This window comes from Cinclus cinclus, chromosome 2, assembly GCF_963662255.1.
Source record: "Cinclus cinclus chromosome 2, bCinCin1.1, whole genome shotgun sequence".
In the NCBI taxonomy this organism is placed as follows: Eukaryota; Metazoa; Chordata; class Aves; order Passeriformes; family Cinclidae; genus Cinclus; species Cinclus cinclus.
In genome coordinates, this window is record NC_085047.1 from 38,370,399 (window position 1) to 38,387,934 (window position 17,536).

The window sequence follows — 17,536 nt, forward strand, 5'->3', positions numbered from 1 at the left end:
TTCTGTGCTAGTTGTCAGTGGGTGGTTCTTCAGTTATGTACTTGGATTAATCTTCTTATGATTCCTGTATGTTTCTTTTTTATTCTCTGAGACTATTTTTGGGTTCACCAAGTAAGTTTCTCTGATGAAAAATAAAAGTTAGAATATAGTTTACATTATAAGAGGCTTCACAAATCTTTTTAAGAGCACGGAAGGCTTGATAATGTCCAAAATACATCACCCTATGTTTTTCCATATGAAACATTTACTTATGACTGAAGACAGTCTTCTTAACTACACTGGAGGTTAATTTTACACAGAACTCAAATAATTTTCATATTTCTAGCTTCACCACTTTTGTAGTCATTGGCTATGCCTACCAAAACAGGAAGGAAGAAGTTGTAAGCCAGATACAAGATGGTGTGAATTTGAGGCTCTGTGCTTCCAGAGCTCCCACAGCGGCACATCACAACCCATTCTCTTCCTCCTGTGTTCATAGGGTAAAAATATTAATAGTAAAAAATGGAGAATGTTTTAAAAAGCAGATATGCAAGACCCAGTAGAAAACAAAACAAGTTTTAGTTGCAAATGTAACAAAACTAGTTAATCATGTTAATCAATAGGCATGCTAAGAAGTGATGAAGTACTGCACGCTGAAAATTGCAAGGAGTTGTGTAAAGCTACAGTTCTCTTTGTGAAGGAGAAAGTATTTGTATCCAACATACTCAAGTATGCAGGAAAGAAACTTGCTCATGATCTGCTGTGTCTAAGAAAGGATCTGTGAAAGAATCTCACAAAAAGATCTCCTAAGAGACAGAATAACTATCATCAAGCGCCCCAGGAGTCTCTTGAGAGTACAGTGCCACCACCTTTCCAGCTCTCCCCATTGAACAGAAACAAGTGGAGAAAATGTCATTGTCAGAAAGTCTACTTCAAGAAAGAGGGCGTGTGAGGAAGAAAAAACACCCCTCAAATATATGAGAGTTATGATTTTGATCACCATCCTTACCCATTTCAAAAACTGTAACTAATTTCTTACAGATAAGGAAAATGTAATGAAGACTCATAATTTCCTAAAATGTATCTTTAACATAGTAGCCATTTTACACTGAGGATATTTGATATATTTTTGTGTTTGTTTTTGTCATGTTGCTTGACATATTCCTAAAAAGCAGTTCACTGAGGACAAAATAGGAACATGAATGAGTAATACATGGATTACTTCTCCATCTCTGGAGACCCAGATTCAGACTCTAATGGGATTTCTACAAAATAATCAGGTACAATATTTGACTGTAATGTTATTTCAGGTCATGATTATTTACATCATTTAGGACCTATTCAATATGCTTTGTTGAATATTTTCATAATGCCCAAATCTTGCTATTAATGGATTTTATCAAACTAGTGCACTATACAGTATCAGACCCAAGTAAAGTACAACGTCTGTCAGATTTTCATCTCTAAAAGGGACACTCAAAACAGTCTTTTTCTTCCTTTCTCTTGTGAGATTTGGAATGACTGAAATCCAAGTCATTAGCATTCAGGTTGTTTATGGCAGTACAAAATATGAAAGTAGTTTGAAATGAATAGTATCTTAAAGTGTGAGACATTTTGTGAAATTATGCATCTGTTTCTTCTTTGGAAAATTTGTATGCTAGCCAAGGCATAGGAAGGCAGAGAGGCTGCAATTAAATCAGATAAAATTTTATTATGATGTCCAGTTCAGGGCCTCAGCAGTCCAGGTAAGGAAGTTTTAGCATTCTCAGTATGCATAAAACATACTTTGAAAATAAAAATAGAGTATAAAAAGTTTATGATAATATTCCCATGTTTTATTAAAATAACTTGAACTTGTAAATTGATAGAGATTTGAAGATATTTAGAAATGGCTCTAAATATCTAATCTTGTGATCATGTTATTAATCCAATTATCATAATACCCATAAGACAAATGTTTACCTGAGAGTCCTTAACAGCTTAATTAAACACAAAAAGGCTACCATGCAAAAGAGAAGAAATACCCTGTAAAAGATCCTGGACGCAATTTTATGAATTAAATATAGATGGCAGGTAAAGAGATAATAATTTTTGACCACTTGTAAAAAGCTCTAAATCCAAAGCCCGTAAAACAAAAACAAAACAAAACAAAACAAAACAACCCCCCCAAAAAAACCAAACAAACAAACAAAAAAAAACCCCAAAACAAACAAACAGAAAAAAAAAGCTTAATTGCCAGGCTGGGAGCAGTCATAGCAGCAGTTTGTCATCTTTTTGGGTCTTGGTTCAGAAATTAGTTCCCAGTGAAGGAAAATATGCACATACTTACATTTAATTTCAGGGGCATGTTTGCATATACCTAAAATTAAACATGTACTCAGCTAATGAGCTGAAATGCATTTTCAAGGGCTAGAGTCCAAAGTCCTGGTTTGCATATCATATTCAGAGCTGCCTAGACACATTGGTTTTAATAAATATTATCACTGGATTTTGTTCCTCTTGCTTTCATTGCTACATCCACTTTTTTTAACATGCATTTCAAGTAACTTGTTTTGGGTCAGATATGGATCATGAAAATGCTGGGTTTGCCTCTAATTTTGGTGTGATCTCTATAAGTTTTTAACTATCTGATTTTTGGAAAATACAATAATTGATACATCAAAATATTTCAAAATAGAAGCAGATTTGTATGCTAAGTTGAGCCATATAGTAAATTTTACAAAGTGTTAGTAAAGGTTTCTATTTTACTATCAAAGTCAAAAAAATATAATTTATTGCTAATAAAAAACATATATCTTGCAGCTGTTTTGAAAGGACTCTGGAAGGTTCATAGAGATTTAGAGACATTGATCAAGGAAAAATGAAAGATACTGCTGCATTTTATGTGTTCTTTGGCCAGAGGGAAATTAAAAGGCTGAATTCTGCCATGCTCCCTAAGGATAGGTGACAGCAAAAAATAAAATGACCCCCAAAACACATAATTCAGTAACATAAATGAAACAAAGATATTAATGATAAACTAGGCTCCTCATCCTCATAGCCTCACAGAATTTTTTTTAGAAGTGACCTTAAATATCATGCAGTTCCAATCTCACTATTATGAGTAGGGACACCTTCCACTAGACCAGATTGCTCAAAGCCCTGTCCAACCTGGCTTTTAAGGCCTTTAGGGTTAGATAAGTGCTACATGTGTGAGGCAGAGCCTACACATGGCATTTGATCTGATACTCAGCTTAGGAATGGCTCACAATATAAACATGCAACTCCAGCTCAATTTACTGAGTTATTTTGTAAGCATGGGGAGAGGAGGAAGATTTGCCTCCAAGGCTGGGTTTCACAAAAGTCATGGTGAGTGCTGGGACATAGAAAACAGCTGAGAGACAGCAGGTTGTGGCTGCAGAGGCATTCCCCTAGTTTCTCAGCCACCCATGGATTCTGCAAATCAAAGCCTTTTATTTTGTGACTTAGAGCACAAGCAGCACAATATCGGAGATGGGTAGAATTGAGGTGACCACCTCATTGGGCCATTGGCTGCTTGTGTAATTTCTAAGTTCTGGATGGTCTTTCTAAAAAAAATACACAAATAGAACAAATTTCTCCCCTCTGCATATCCAACCAGCAGTCTACATCTTCTTCCCATTCTGGCTATGCACTCATTCCAGTTGTGGAGGCAGTAAATTCTTTGTAGCCTCCTGTCCTGTATACTTAATGTGAGAAATCAGAGCTGTGGTCTCACCTCCTGTTAATCTGCAGTAGATGACTGGTCTAAGTACTGGAAGAAAAGATCTACAAACACAGTTTTTACTGTATGAATTATTGCTGAAGTAAGATCTAAGAATTTAAGTGGTATTTTACTGAAACTCAGGCCCATGGATAGCAGTTTTCATAGTTAGATTTAGGAACATATTTGTTGACTGATTTTTTTTCCCATATGGAATCAAAGCCAAATACCTTTCCCTATATCAGTCTCAGAGAAAAAGCATGTAAAGTACTTCATACTTCAGCTAAGCATAAGGCAATTCAGCCCCAAGGGAGACAGCAGCCCAAATACACCCAAAAGGGCTTTCACAGATGTTCTGAGAAAGTGGAAGACATTAGTTTTTTAACAGTATAGGTGGGTGGATGCTGTGCTTCAAGCTTTGGAAAGAGATTGGTTCTCTGGCCTTGATGGGCAACATTTATCTGCCTTGTGTTTTGATTTGTAAATGAAAGGTAAAGTAAGAAGTAGTCAATAGCAACAGTAGGGATCTCAATTCTGATGTTTCTGTGTCCATTTCATTAGAACCAGTCAAAAAATGAAGACAGAGTATCAGCATATACCAGCATCTCCTATTATATAATCATCCTGAAAAGATTAAATACAAGAAAAAAATAGAGGTCTGTATCTCTTTCTTTTTAGCAGAGTTAACACATTTGGATCTCAGGTATTACAGCATCCTCAAAAATATCAGAACAGTTTTGTAAAATTTGGAAGGAAGTTGCCTAGAATATTTTTTCCTATTTTCTTCTCTTATCCCTGACTGAAGAAATTATTCACAGCACACTACTTTCTGCATTTCTTACAACCCTCAGTACAAGACAGATCTATTTAAAAATGCATATTGGGTTAAGAATGCAAAAAATATAATAATGGATCTAATTTTTCCAATTTTGATGGTATTTATTAATTTTAATGGCTGGATGGTCCCATTAATAGCAACCAATCTGTAGGAAGGAGTGACACCAACAGCCTGGAGCAAAACAACCTACAGAAAATCTGAGACAGGAGAATAGGAGGGTTCTTTTTGCAATCTCAGGATTAACATCCCCTTTTTCCATAGTCATGAAAAGGATGGCAACAGGAAGGTTCACAAGAGAGGTGTGATATGAGTGGTAGAAATGGGAAGTGGTGCAAAAAGTTCTCACTGATTCCCATTACATCCTCAAAAGAATAATCTGTTCTCTCTTTGTAAACTTTCTACTTCCTGTTAAACATTACCAGCTCCTCTCTCCTCTCCTCTCCTCTCCTCTCCTCTCCTCTCCTCTCCTCTCCTCTCCTCTCCTCTCCTCTCCTCTCCTCTCCTCTCCTCTCCTCTCCTCTCCTCTCCTCTCCTCTCCTCTCCTCTCCTCTCCTCTCCTCTCCTCTCCTCTCCTCTCCTCTCCTCTCCTCTCCTCTCCTCTCCTCTCCTCTCCTCTCCTCTCCTCTCCTCTCCTCTCCTCTCCTCTCCTCTCCTCTCCTCTCCTCTCCTCTCCTCTCCTCTCCTCTCCTCTCCTCTCCTCTCCTCTCCTCTCCTCTCCTCTCCTTCTCACAAAAGGCAGTTCTGTAATTCCTAGGTTTTCTAAGTCATTCTATTTACATAGGAGCTACATGAACGTGTCTGACCCCATTTCAGTGTGGCACTGAATAGTATGGCATCAAGGTTAGAAGAAAAAAAAAATAGAAAGACAAAGATAAAAGACAAGCATTACACAGTAGAAACCTTAATAATGTAGTTACAAGTTTAAGAAATGTTTGAAAGTCTGTTGCTTTGTCTTTCCCATTTCACATGGTCCTGCTGCTAAAAAAATTTCCCTGAGGTTCCTACTGCATCTCTCCTATAAATGATTCTCTTTGATCAGAATCCAGTTCAAGCAGGGCTTTTTTTTCAGTCTTACAGAGGCAGTGATTCCATATCACAGCACTGAAACTCTTGACAGCTCAGTAGGGGTGAGAAGAGGCAGGATTACCTAAAAAAGAAAGAAAAAAGAGGAAGCAATTCAAAGTCAGTCCAAAGATGACAGGAGAATCTGTATAGCAGATGTACAAAATAGTACTTGATCTCTGCCAGAGATGTGTTATGTAGGGGTGAACGACAACTTCTAATTGAAGTTGTGACTGATTACCACATAAGAAGTGACACAATTTGTCGAAGACCTGGATCTGAAGATGAATCACTTTTATTTGTGGAAAATGTTAATTTAAAGTTATGAATTTTTAGAGGAATATCTGAGTTTCTTTTTCTTTCTTTTTCTTTTTCTTTTTCTTTTTATTTTTCTTTTTCTTTTTCTTTTTCTTTTTCTTTTGCTTTTTCTTTTTCTACCCCCTTTTTTAATAAATTTGCTCTGTAATTAAATCTTTTAGGGCTTTTTTATGGAAACTTCTGTCTTTTATCCAAGCATCAACTGTGACTTACAGTAAATAAAGAGGAAGAAATACTGAAAACAAAATTTGGAAGAGACCCTGACAGTAATTCAGCAGCCTTTATTTGAAATTCCAGGAATGATCCAGTTTTAACAGACACTATCTATTGTGTAATAGATTCACAGATCTCTAGCAAGAAACTCAAGTCATTATTTTTCAGAGATTTTGAGTTAACTTGTCACATATGCATGTGAACTGAATTCATGCCCCTTTTTCAAGAGACACATGAATATGAGCATTATTCAAACACATGTGCTGACTCATTTGAAAGCACATTTTGAAACTGGATTCACACTGAGATTAGCCAGCTTCTGTGCAGTTTTCTCTTGAGAGCTGTCTCAGTTGTTGTCCAAATCTATTTTTTTTCCACATGGAAGACTAAATTATTGTCACCTTCTACTGGTTGCTTCACATTTCTCAGGCAGGTCAAAGCTCCTGGGAGTCCACCTGGTGCAGTTTTCTTAGCATGAAATCTGCATGGCCAGATACTGCTTTGCCACCTGCTCTGATTTGATCTCACGTGGAATTTGTCTCCATGGTGTTTTTTTCTTTAAATAACTAAAACATAGAGTTGAACATTATTAATACGATCAGCATCTTAAAACACAGTCACAGAGATAAATATTTTCCAAACACCCTTCTTTACTGCCTTGCTCCAGAATTCAAATTGTGTTTTACACTTAAAGATAAATCTGAATTCTGAGGCATTAATTATCACATTTTCACACTATTCAAGGTTATTATATACCTTTAGGCTGTTGTCAGATGATCTTAGCTTTAAAAATGTGAGAATTAAGAGAAAAGATTTTGCGTATTTGCTCATGCCGTCGTTTATACATATAGTTAGCTTTACAAAGCTGGAAGTTAAACTGTGCATTTATTTTGCAATTCTTTATACTTTGTCTTTATGTAAATCACTTTTGGAGGACAGGCAATAAAATATGAAAGTCAAATTTTATGTCTTCCTTTTTTTCTGAAGTTGCATATTATTATGAGTTACCAATTAAGTTACATATGTAAACAACACCTTTCCCAGTGAGATTAAGGAAACAAGTAGTTGAGGTAATTAATTAATGGCAAAATTAACATGCAAATATGAATGTACTTCTGCCCGATTCTTTCCCTTCCATTTAGCATATGAGGCATGGTCTTGCAGTAGTTATGGATTTCTGTATCAGGTCATCTCAGAGCTATGGCAGTAAGTTGTCTTGAACACCATTATCTCTTCATCAAGGTGTGTATTGCACCTTATTATGATACTGAAGCAAATCAAAGAAAAAATGAGCCTATAAAACTTCCCTAAATAAAATAAATATCTGTTCAGAAAAGCAATGTACCTTTTTATATCATAGAATCACAGAATGGGTAGGGTTGGAAGGGACCACAGTGGGTTTACCTGGTCCCATATCCCTGCTTGAGTGAACTTGTTTTCACTCAAACATTAAAAAGCCCAAGTGTTGGTGAAAACTACTGAGGAGAGAGGGCAAGAAATACTTTGTATTCCTAACTGATAGCTCTGCTAATTCAACCTGAATCCCAACTGCTAACTTGAGTTATGCTCTTTCAAAATTCATCACTAATGTAGAAGCTTCTGTACGTGAGTTATCAACCCTGTCTCACACATTCCCCCCACTTTTCAGTAAGTTTTTACAGGTGTCATTGTTTTGTCCTGCATTTTAAATTTTCTCAAGCAGTTCTGGTATGGTGATGATTGTGCAAAACAACAAGCCAGCATTTTAATTAATGTATGGATTTTGTGCTCTCTGCACTAAAGGCATCATTTCCCAGTAGTCCCAGCAAAGAATATTCTGGAAGCACACAGGGAAAAGCTTTCCTCAGTATAGTGGTGAAAGTTTTAGAGATGGACAGCCCTTTAAAGAGGACATGTGTTTTTGCTTATTGTTTAGCATTAGACTTGTTCTAATACTTTAAATCTTCAATCAAAGATCAGAAGGCATCACCATGGGAAGAGACACTATTTAAAAAGTAGCGAATATATTTCTGGATAAATACTGAAAATACTATTTTTAAAAGGCTAGTATTCTCTAAAAGCTATAAACTATTCACTTTTCCAAGCATTAAATGCTTCTTTTAGGCTTTTCCTGTATCATAATCTAAATAAAATATGTAAAGCTGACATTTTGTGTCATCTCTCTATAAAATAAGGCAAGCTCATAAACCAGTCTGAATGCAGATGATAACAATATACAACTTTGGTTCAGAGAGCACATAGTCTTAAAACCAAAAGTGGCTTTTGAGGTTCAATCCCTTATACTTGTCACAGACTTTTTCTGCTCTCTCATGATAGAGGTCTCTGAGTTCTATAAAAACAAGATTTGGTGTGAAACAAAATTTTGACAGCTACCATTCTGGATTACATCACAAGGAGCTGGATGTTGTGCAAAGGTAAGATGAGGAGGACAAACTCCCTTTTGTAGCATTGTATCAGCCTGACTCCAGATCTGAGACAGGAAAGAAATCATCAACTTCACTTGCCAATGAGCAGTGACTTTGGTTTCATTATCCAGAGATATTTCAATTTCATTCAAGAGTGCTGGAGCACTTCAAATTTCTCAAACGTGCTCTTCTGACTGGTCTCACACTTTTTTGCTCTTTCATTTTTCACTGATGGAAGAGATTCCTGATGATAGGAAAGATACAGTGTACCCCACAGCAAAACTTAAACACCAGGAACATGAGATGGTGCAGGCTGATGGCACAGCTGCATAAACTACAAATATCCTGGGGAAAACCAAACGAGTCCATTCAACTGACAAGATTCTCACCCACACCCTCTGATCAGCAAGCTGGCTGACTCAAGTACTATTGCAGCAGAAAGAATAACCTCCAGAACAGGGTAGGAATGGTTGGCCATCTGTCACCCATAAGAAGTATCCACAGCTGCTGGGATTTATTTTGCTCATTAACATCTTGCAAGCAGGTTAGAGGTGAATGAGGAATAGTTTGATATCTTTCCTGGACCCAGATAATACTTTGCTGCTGAAACAGTCCTAAAGAGGCCCACCAAGAGATGAGGGTAAGTAGTAGGTTCATATCCTAGACTGTGATGGGAAAGATTGTAATGAAGAAATTTTATGGTTTTAAATTACTTTGAAAAACTGTTTTGTATCCCTTGATTCAGAGCTATTCTACAGTTTGTACCCTCTGTAATAGCAGAGGTAAGGGAGGATAATCTCCTTTAGTTCAAGAGCTCAGGACACTAGCGAAGAACTTCAGTTGTTGTAAACCAAAGTAACTGAAAAGTACAAGATTGCAGCATATTATCAGTATGTGCAAGACAAGAAGAAAGGTTTCAAGTGAGGCATCCAGCTGGCCTTTCGTGGCTGACATTTTCAGCTGGTCTTAAGCAAGCACTGATGTCAACAGAGGTGAATCACTTTCTGGTAGCTGAGTCTCATACAATAACTCCAGTAATGCAGTATTGATTTTCACCAGCTGATGACTTCAACTACAGATTTTTAGTTAATAAGAAGTTAACATATTTATTTATGGTTATGATTATGGTTATAGTTATGATTATGATTATTACTACCAGACTGAACATGAAAATGATAATCTAGGAACTTCACTACTTCACCACTCTTGTTCTTATTAGAAGTGACTTATAATTGTTTGTGAAGTTTTTTTCACACAGGCTGTCAGGTTTAAAAAGAGTGTCCTCTAAACATAAAACTAAGGTAATCATATTATTTTCATGAGATTGAGAAGTCAGGTTAATGAACAGTTAAAAAGAATATTGATATGTCTGGATAGAAGGCAGGTACAACCAGAATGCGCATTTATTTTCCCTAGCCTGGTCTAGCCCCACAGCTTGTAATTATTCCACCATGTAAACTATTAAAACCACATGTCTTGGTATTGTTCATTTTTATGTTTTAGGTTTAAGTTTTACAAATTTTATAGCAGGCAATTCTTATTTTAATGATCTAACAGGGGTGGTAAATGTTAAAATCCAATTGCCTGTATCAGGGAACTATAACCAGGTGAGAAAGTATCAGTTACAGCAAATATAAGACACAGATGTTTATAGAGAAAAAGGGGAAAGAGACAGATCTTTAAAGAGGGTTAAGTTCATACTATTTTTATTATTCTTTTGGAAAAGTTCAGAACACTTCAGGTAATGATTTACTCTGTAAGACACTTGATCTTAACAAAAACACTTAACAACCAAATGACAAGTAAACAGCTGTTCCAAATCCACTAATCATTATTCTCAGATTAACATTTTATTAATAACACTGGCTTAAGGAATAGGACAAGAAGAAAAAACATGAATGAATGCCTTAAGGGAATATGAGATTATATTAATTTTGGTAGAAGGCAAAACTAGAATTTGTTATAGCAATGAAAAAATCCATGGATTTGAAAATTGTCCATTCATTCTGGCATCATAAAAAATGGACTGTGATTATAACAATCTGAAGTGATTCATGGGAAAAAACTATGTATTTTCCCCTTTAACATTGTTGCCAAATACAAGAAAACTTACCCTGACCGAGCTGATTATAGCTGTTCTTTCATCCTTATCTGTAGTTACACTGCTGAGTAAAATAGTGTAGAGTTAGGCAAAGATCAGCTAGTAGTAAATACAAGCCAAATTAATGTCCTTGATACAACCAATAGTTTCAAAGAAATCCAGAAACTGCAGTGTCATGGGGGACTCATTTGTATATGAATAAAACAGGTTGCCCATAGAGGTGTGAGATGCTCTGTTCCTGGAATCATTCCAGTTCAGGTTGGATGGGGCTATGAGCAACCTGATCTAACTGAAGAAATACCTGGGGGGATTGGACTTGACAGGGTATGAAGGTCCCTTCCAACCCAAACTATTTTATGTCTTTCTCTGAAGGACAGACAGATGTTCTATTTTTTTTTCTGTATTTCTCTTTCATTTCAAGTCATAAGAGCCACAGCATACTACAGTCTCACCTATAAGTGGTGTTACAAAGTAATGTGTGTGTTCAAAAGGAATGTGGCAAAGTAGCCTTTTCTAAAATACACAAATTTAAAGAGCAAAAATAAGAAACCTCAATTTAATGACTGCCTGCCTGTAATCATGCAGCAACCTTCTATCTTTTCAACCTTAGTCAGAATCTATAAGGAGCTACAAGGGAATAAATCCAGAGATCGTGGATTTAAAGGTTAAGTATACATTGCTACTGTCCCTCACTATATCTGACCAAATCACCAACACCTCTGTAGCTCAAAGCTTGACCCTATTCAACTCATGAGAAGTGTCAAAGCAGATCCAGTGTAAAATATGATGTGCTCTCTGGCAAGAAAATACTGTGAAAAGATCTCAAGGTTGACTCACTGACTAGCATTTCATGAACACAGCTTTTTCCAATATCAGTTAGTTAGAAGAAATTGGTTTATCTTGACAAGCAACCCCTTAGTATGTCATACATTTATGCCATCTACTTTCGAATATGGAAATATAAGCAGGAAGGAAATATTCCAGACTCAGCAATTGCCATCTGGCCCAGAGCATTGAAGCATGACTCTGTGTTCTTGAAACAATATATTGCTTGCCTACAGCTATCAGTTTAAATTCATGGTCTCCATCCTTATCTTCAAAGCCCACAGTATCCCAGAAGTACCATTCGAACACCAGGTATTCGGTGTTCTTAACATAATACTGATATAAAACTCATGCATGCTTCTAAACAGGATTCAAAACAAACCTCTGTTCACAGTGTGATTAGGAGAGAAATGTGGTGAATTTAGACAATATATTTAATGCTGTCATTACAGGCAGCCAGGTAGTCTACTGAACACCATAAGAGCCATGTAAAACAATTGACACTATCAGACTGGCTTCACAAGCACTTCAAAATGATACAGTCCTTTAAGATTTCCATACAAACATAATAGCAGAGCATCTTGTCATATTCCTAAACTCTCTTGCAAACATTATTCTTCAATTCTTGAAAGAAATAGAGAAAATAAACCCAAGATGAGTATTTGACTACCGTTGATGATAGAATACATTTAGAAACATTAAAAAAAAAATCTGTAGTACAATAATTGCTATACCAACCATTAAAGGAAGTATGAAGTAATTAATGAGACAGCAAAGAATTTCCATTATGGAAAAAGACAATAATGACTACATATGTTCTACAGAAAGGATATTGTAAACTATGCCACTGAAGATTAAAATTCCTGAATTTGTTTTGTTTGTTTACTTGTTTTCACATGAAATGTCATTTATAGGAAGCCATACATTCTGTACTGCACCACAAAAATTTCCTGGAATGCAATACTTTCCTTTTCAAGCATGGCTTGCACTTGTGTAAACAGGGCACCAGTAAAGAAGATTTTACATTATTTCTTAATCAAAACCTCAATGGGTCTAATGCAGGTATATTTTCTTAGGAAAGGATTGTCTATAACTCAGCACCTAGGGTGATCTGTTGGAAAAAAGATTAGAAATAGAGGTACAAATCCATCTCTGAAAATTAAAGCATCCATGAATACCAATAATAAAAACTATATGACACATGGGTATCTAGAATCACCTCTCACAGGTGAAAGATCAACCTATAGGCTTGAACCATTCTACAGTTTCCAGAGGGAAGTACTGGTCTTGCAGATTAGGAAAATTAGTCATCTCTCTGGAGCTCATCGGAGGCATCTATTCCATAGGCCCATAAAACATAAATACCCAATGGGCAGCATCCTTATCTCCAAAGTTCAAGCACTTACCTCTCAGTGAGGTATAACAAAGTTAGGTAGGTGCTGTAGGATTAACTTGATTTTTCTGTCAGATGGTAGAGAAAGAGTAGTTTGCACTGACAGCAGCTCATTGACCACAAGGTTAGATGAACTGTATAAACCCTGCTGTAGTTTGCATAGGTCTTTATGCCTTAAGTGTATGCATGCCATTTTAAAAACCTGAACTAAAATCAAATTGAAATTATGGTTATGAAAATAACAGCAGCAGCTCAAATTTATTATGGTAGCATCATAATTCAGGGTATAGATCAAAATCCATCCTTCACTGATAGACTGTTTTCATCCTGTCACTGGTGCAGCAGTAGCTCGATACAGGGAAAACTCATGCCATTTATAGCACTATGCATTAGTATGAAAGATACACGAAAACATAGAGGAACAACAAGCCACGAGTTATGAGACTCTTTATATCAATGTTGGAATGAATTTTTTGCAGTTGGCTGTGCAACTTTATCATCAAACTTCTAATTGAAAACACTTTAAATGGCATGTATATTCATTTAACATGTTTAAAGTGATTTTTCACAAACTTCAACTGAAGAACTGTGTTCTAAGCTACTACACTCTCTCAAATGAGAAGCATGTGACAGCAAATTCATGCACACATCTTGATGATTATATATAAAACATGAATTAGTGCCATACTAATTGAAAACCTTCTCTAAAATTAAGTCAGCAACAGTTCTTCTCCAGATGTACTTCTTCTATCCTGAACAGATTTGTGTTTTGGAGATGGGCAGCTCTGCTGGCTCCAGGACCTGAATGTTGAACATCTCACTTCATCAAGTGTCACAAAGCCATAAATGCCACATAAACACAGAGGTGAAATATTGTGTGGTCTGGGAGTACTTCACAAACTGGAAATGACTGGCCATCTGCAGGGACCCTGGCACTCAAATTACAGGACAAGGACAGTGTAGGCAAGCCTGATGGAGCCAGCCAGCCATGCCAACCCAAACAACCTCTGCTTGCTCCCTTCTCACAGCCAGGCAGCCCCTGCACCTGCTGCCTTGCCAGCATGTGTTGCACAATGTAAGAGGCCTAATCATGGGTTTCTGTCTTGCTTAAAAGCCTCAACTGCATCACTGTTCTAATTTCTCCCCCCCCCCCCATTTCTTCCCTGTATGCTTAAAGATCAATAGAGTATTTAGACATACTGCCTTATATCTTGATAGTGATCCCCCCCAAGGTGTGATGGTTCAACCATTTTTTTAGTCTCAGGTTCTCTATTACCACCAAGATGTGACAATGATTAAAAGATCAAAGCCCAATGTGGTAGAAGAGAATATCTCATTTACTGTCAGAGGTAAAAAAGTATGGAATTATAACACTTACTTCTTGTCATCCTCATGCTTTCCCCCTGTAAATAATTATAGCTCCTGTTCACTTATTCATATATTTAAAATAATTCACTGGTTTATTTATTGTCTTTGAATTTATTTGCATGTACTGTACCCTCTCATCAACTCGAATGCTAATAGAGATTCTTTGCATCATTTGCAATAATAATCATATTTTCATCCTTTCATATTTATTGGCGAGCCTGCTTTGTCTACTAGATTATACATATAATTCTCCTCAAGATTCACTAGTAAGAAACTATGGTATGATGAAATTAATGTTTATGAAAATGTAATTTACACTCTTTGTGATAGGGAAAGTCAGTCATACTAAGTAATATGCATTTTAGGAAACTTATGAGGTACCAGGAATGTTATTCATGACTGAGAACTCCCAATTGATGTGAGTGAAAGGTTATTTTGTATCATTTGCAGAATGCTGATGCCCAGGACTGGGATGTCATTCCTGCTATATCTAACATCATTTAAATTATGTTGAAGGAAAAAAGGAAGTAATTGTTGGTGTGGAGTAATGGGACCAGGTGATGACTGATTTATTATGTCAGAGATGAAGCTTGACTCTGATATTTTAAAATAGCTTTTCCATGGAAAAATATCAGGCATTTAAGTTCTCTATGTTTCTGCTGGATACAATGAATTGATAGCACATTTCTAGTATTGAACAGCAATGCTCCCTTTAATCAAAGGAGTCTCCATCTCCAGTTCAGTTAGGTCTTCCAATGAATTCTTCCTGCTAACACTTGTGTGGTAAACTGGTTACCCAGGCATCAAAAACTATGAAATTGAGCTGAAAATTTTTCTTTTCATAACAACTGTATATTTCTCTAAAATAACAGAGGATTGGAAAGTGCTGCTGTGTTTGACCTTGAACTGTTAATAATAAGAGCTGTGAAGATTGTTACTGTGTTTCATCATTCTCTGGCCTGGGGAATTATACCTCCTTTACTATGCATCTTATAAAAAGCCTGGACAAGGGCCTGTGTATGGTGGGTGTGATGGTTGGAAATTTCAGTTGAAGCTAAAAATCAAAATTTCATCAGTTAATATTTTGCTAAAACTGCAGTTGTAAAAACAGTGCTCTCAAATAGGAAAGAAAGAATTATTCTCTGCCTAAATTATTTTCTAGGTAGGGAAAATCTTGAAGAGATTTTTTTTTTAAAGAAGTAGTCCTATTTCCAGAAGAATGGATGCATTTATTTTCTCCAAAATGCACAAAGGAAAATAAAGAATGAAAAAAACAGATCACTGACAGAGTCAGAGGACTAACTACAGTGGGGCATGAAGAAATCTAAATGGAGGATCCATGTGTAATTTTGAAGCTTATAAAGTATCTGCATCAACTGGCATGCATGGGGATATGCAATACCTGAATGCTTGTTCTCACAATCACCACTCTTTAAAATTTCTAGGCTTGCTTTGAGAAGTTCAACCACTAACACTCTTCAGGGAAGATGTGCCCATTGGTCTTGATGGAAATAGCAGCATCTCTCACCTCTGTGACAGGCTTCACGTACACTTAGGGAGTCACTATTTCTCCCCTCTCCTACCCAAACCTGCACCCTTCACATCTCTTACCACATAGGATCCCAGTTCCATCTCCACACTTATTTTCACGCTCTCAGTTACCTGGTTTATTGGGTTTGCATGGCCAGGTGTTGTTAGCAAAGGGCTAATAAAACCTTGCCATACACGGACACTCTCACAGTATCTTCTGTGAGAAGCCGCTGGAAGTTTCCCCCATGTCCAACAGAACCAAGGCCAGCTGGGTCCATGATGGACACACTGTTAAATCTGAATGGAAGTGTTTTAAGGTGTGGATTTTATTTTCTCATTATCCTACTCTAAATCTGATTCATGATAAACTAATTTCCCCATGTCAAATCTGTTTTCCCCATGGCAGGAACTGATGAGTGACCTCTTCCTGTCCTTATCTCAACTCATGAACTTTTCATTGCATTTTCTGTCCCCTCACCAGCTGAGGGGAGTTGGTGGACACATAATCTCCAGTCAGGGTCAACCCACCACACCTCCTCATATTCCAGCACTGTCTTGCTGTGTATCATTCCAATGGTATGTCAACACAATTCCCTCAATCGTAACATTGGACAAAGTACAGGTAGCAAGAAAAGGGAGCTAACAGGAAGGTATGGGATGATACACAGCAAAGCACAGATAACTTCTGAGTACTCAAGCAACACCACCTGTGAGTCCCTTCCACCCACTTCTCAGCAGGAAAAGGTTAGTCAGTCTGCCAGAGCCTGTGTTAATGATTCCTAATTCCTACTCCCTGCAGCTCATTCAGGAATTCACACAGCTGGCAGGATATGAAGAATCATATGCCTTGTGTAGAGGATGAGGATACTTAATTTCATAAATCAGAGGGAAGTTTTGAAACTTGAAATTTCTACTATTCCTGAAATAAAAGTATTTTGAAAACCTAATGGATAACTTAAAGAAAACAACAACAAAAAAAAAAAAAAAAAAAAAAAGCAACAACAACAAAAAAACCAACCACGAAACATTCAAAACAGAGACATTTGTTTTGTAAGGGACAGCAGTGAAGAACACTAAAAGCCTTGATTCTCAGAAGGAATATAACAATCTTGAGATGTTACCTTTTAAATTTACAGAAAGCAAGTGAAGTTTGTTTTCATTCTAATTTATGACCAGCACCTAGCCCTGGAGGCTTTCCTTCAGCCTAAATTCCACATAAGCCTTGGTACATCTTTGTTGGCTCTGGGCTTTCAGAGGCAGGCAGCCAACGGGAAATACCAAGCTCAGAGATTTAAGTGGAATTCAGGCTGGGGGAAAGTTGGCTGAAGTATGATTTTCATAGATTTGTTTTTCCTTGATATTAAGATAACTTTAAAAATATATCTGATTGGACAGTAACGTAGTTTTTCTCAAGTTTTCTCTGTGGGAAACCCAAAACTATTTTCATTCCTTTGAATTTATTAAAAATTCAGGCAACACCAGTTATAATAATGACAAAGCTATATATATTTGATATATTTGAGTGTGTTTTGAAAAGATCCCTTCAAATAACAGGAAAGAAGGACTAATATTTTTTTATATATTGTTTCTAATAACATTTCAGGGTGTAATAGAAGCTGCAAGGGGATTTTTATGAATTTACAACCAGGCTGCTGATGAACCCTGGTCTACAACAAATAATTAATAACCATTTGAAATGTACACAACAAGAAGATGCTTTGTCTCTGGGAGTCTACTGAATGCTCAGTTTCAGCTTGTCCAGTGTATTGCAATTGTGAACACT

The 17,536-nt window shown here is 36.7% G+C and overlaps 1 pseudogene; it reads left to right on the forward strand.

Moving 5' to 3' along the window:
- Positions 1-17,536, forward strand: part of LOC134057862 (uncharacterized) — a 201,953-nt pseudogene that overhangs the window by 95,816 nt on the left and 88,601 nt on the right.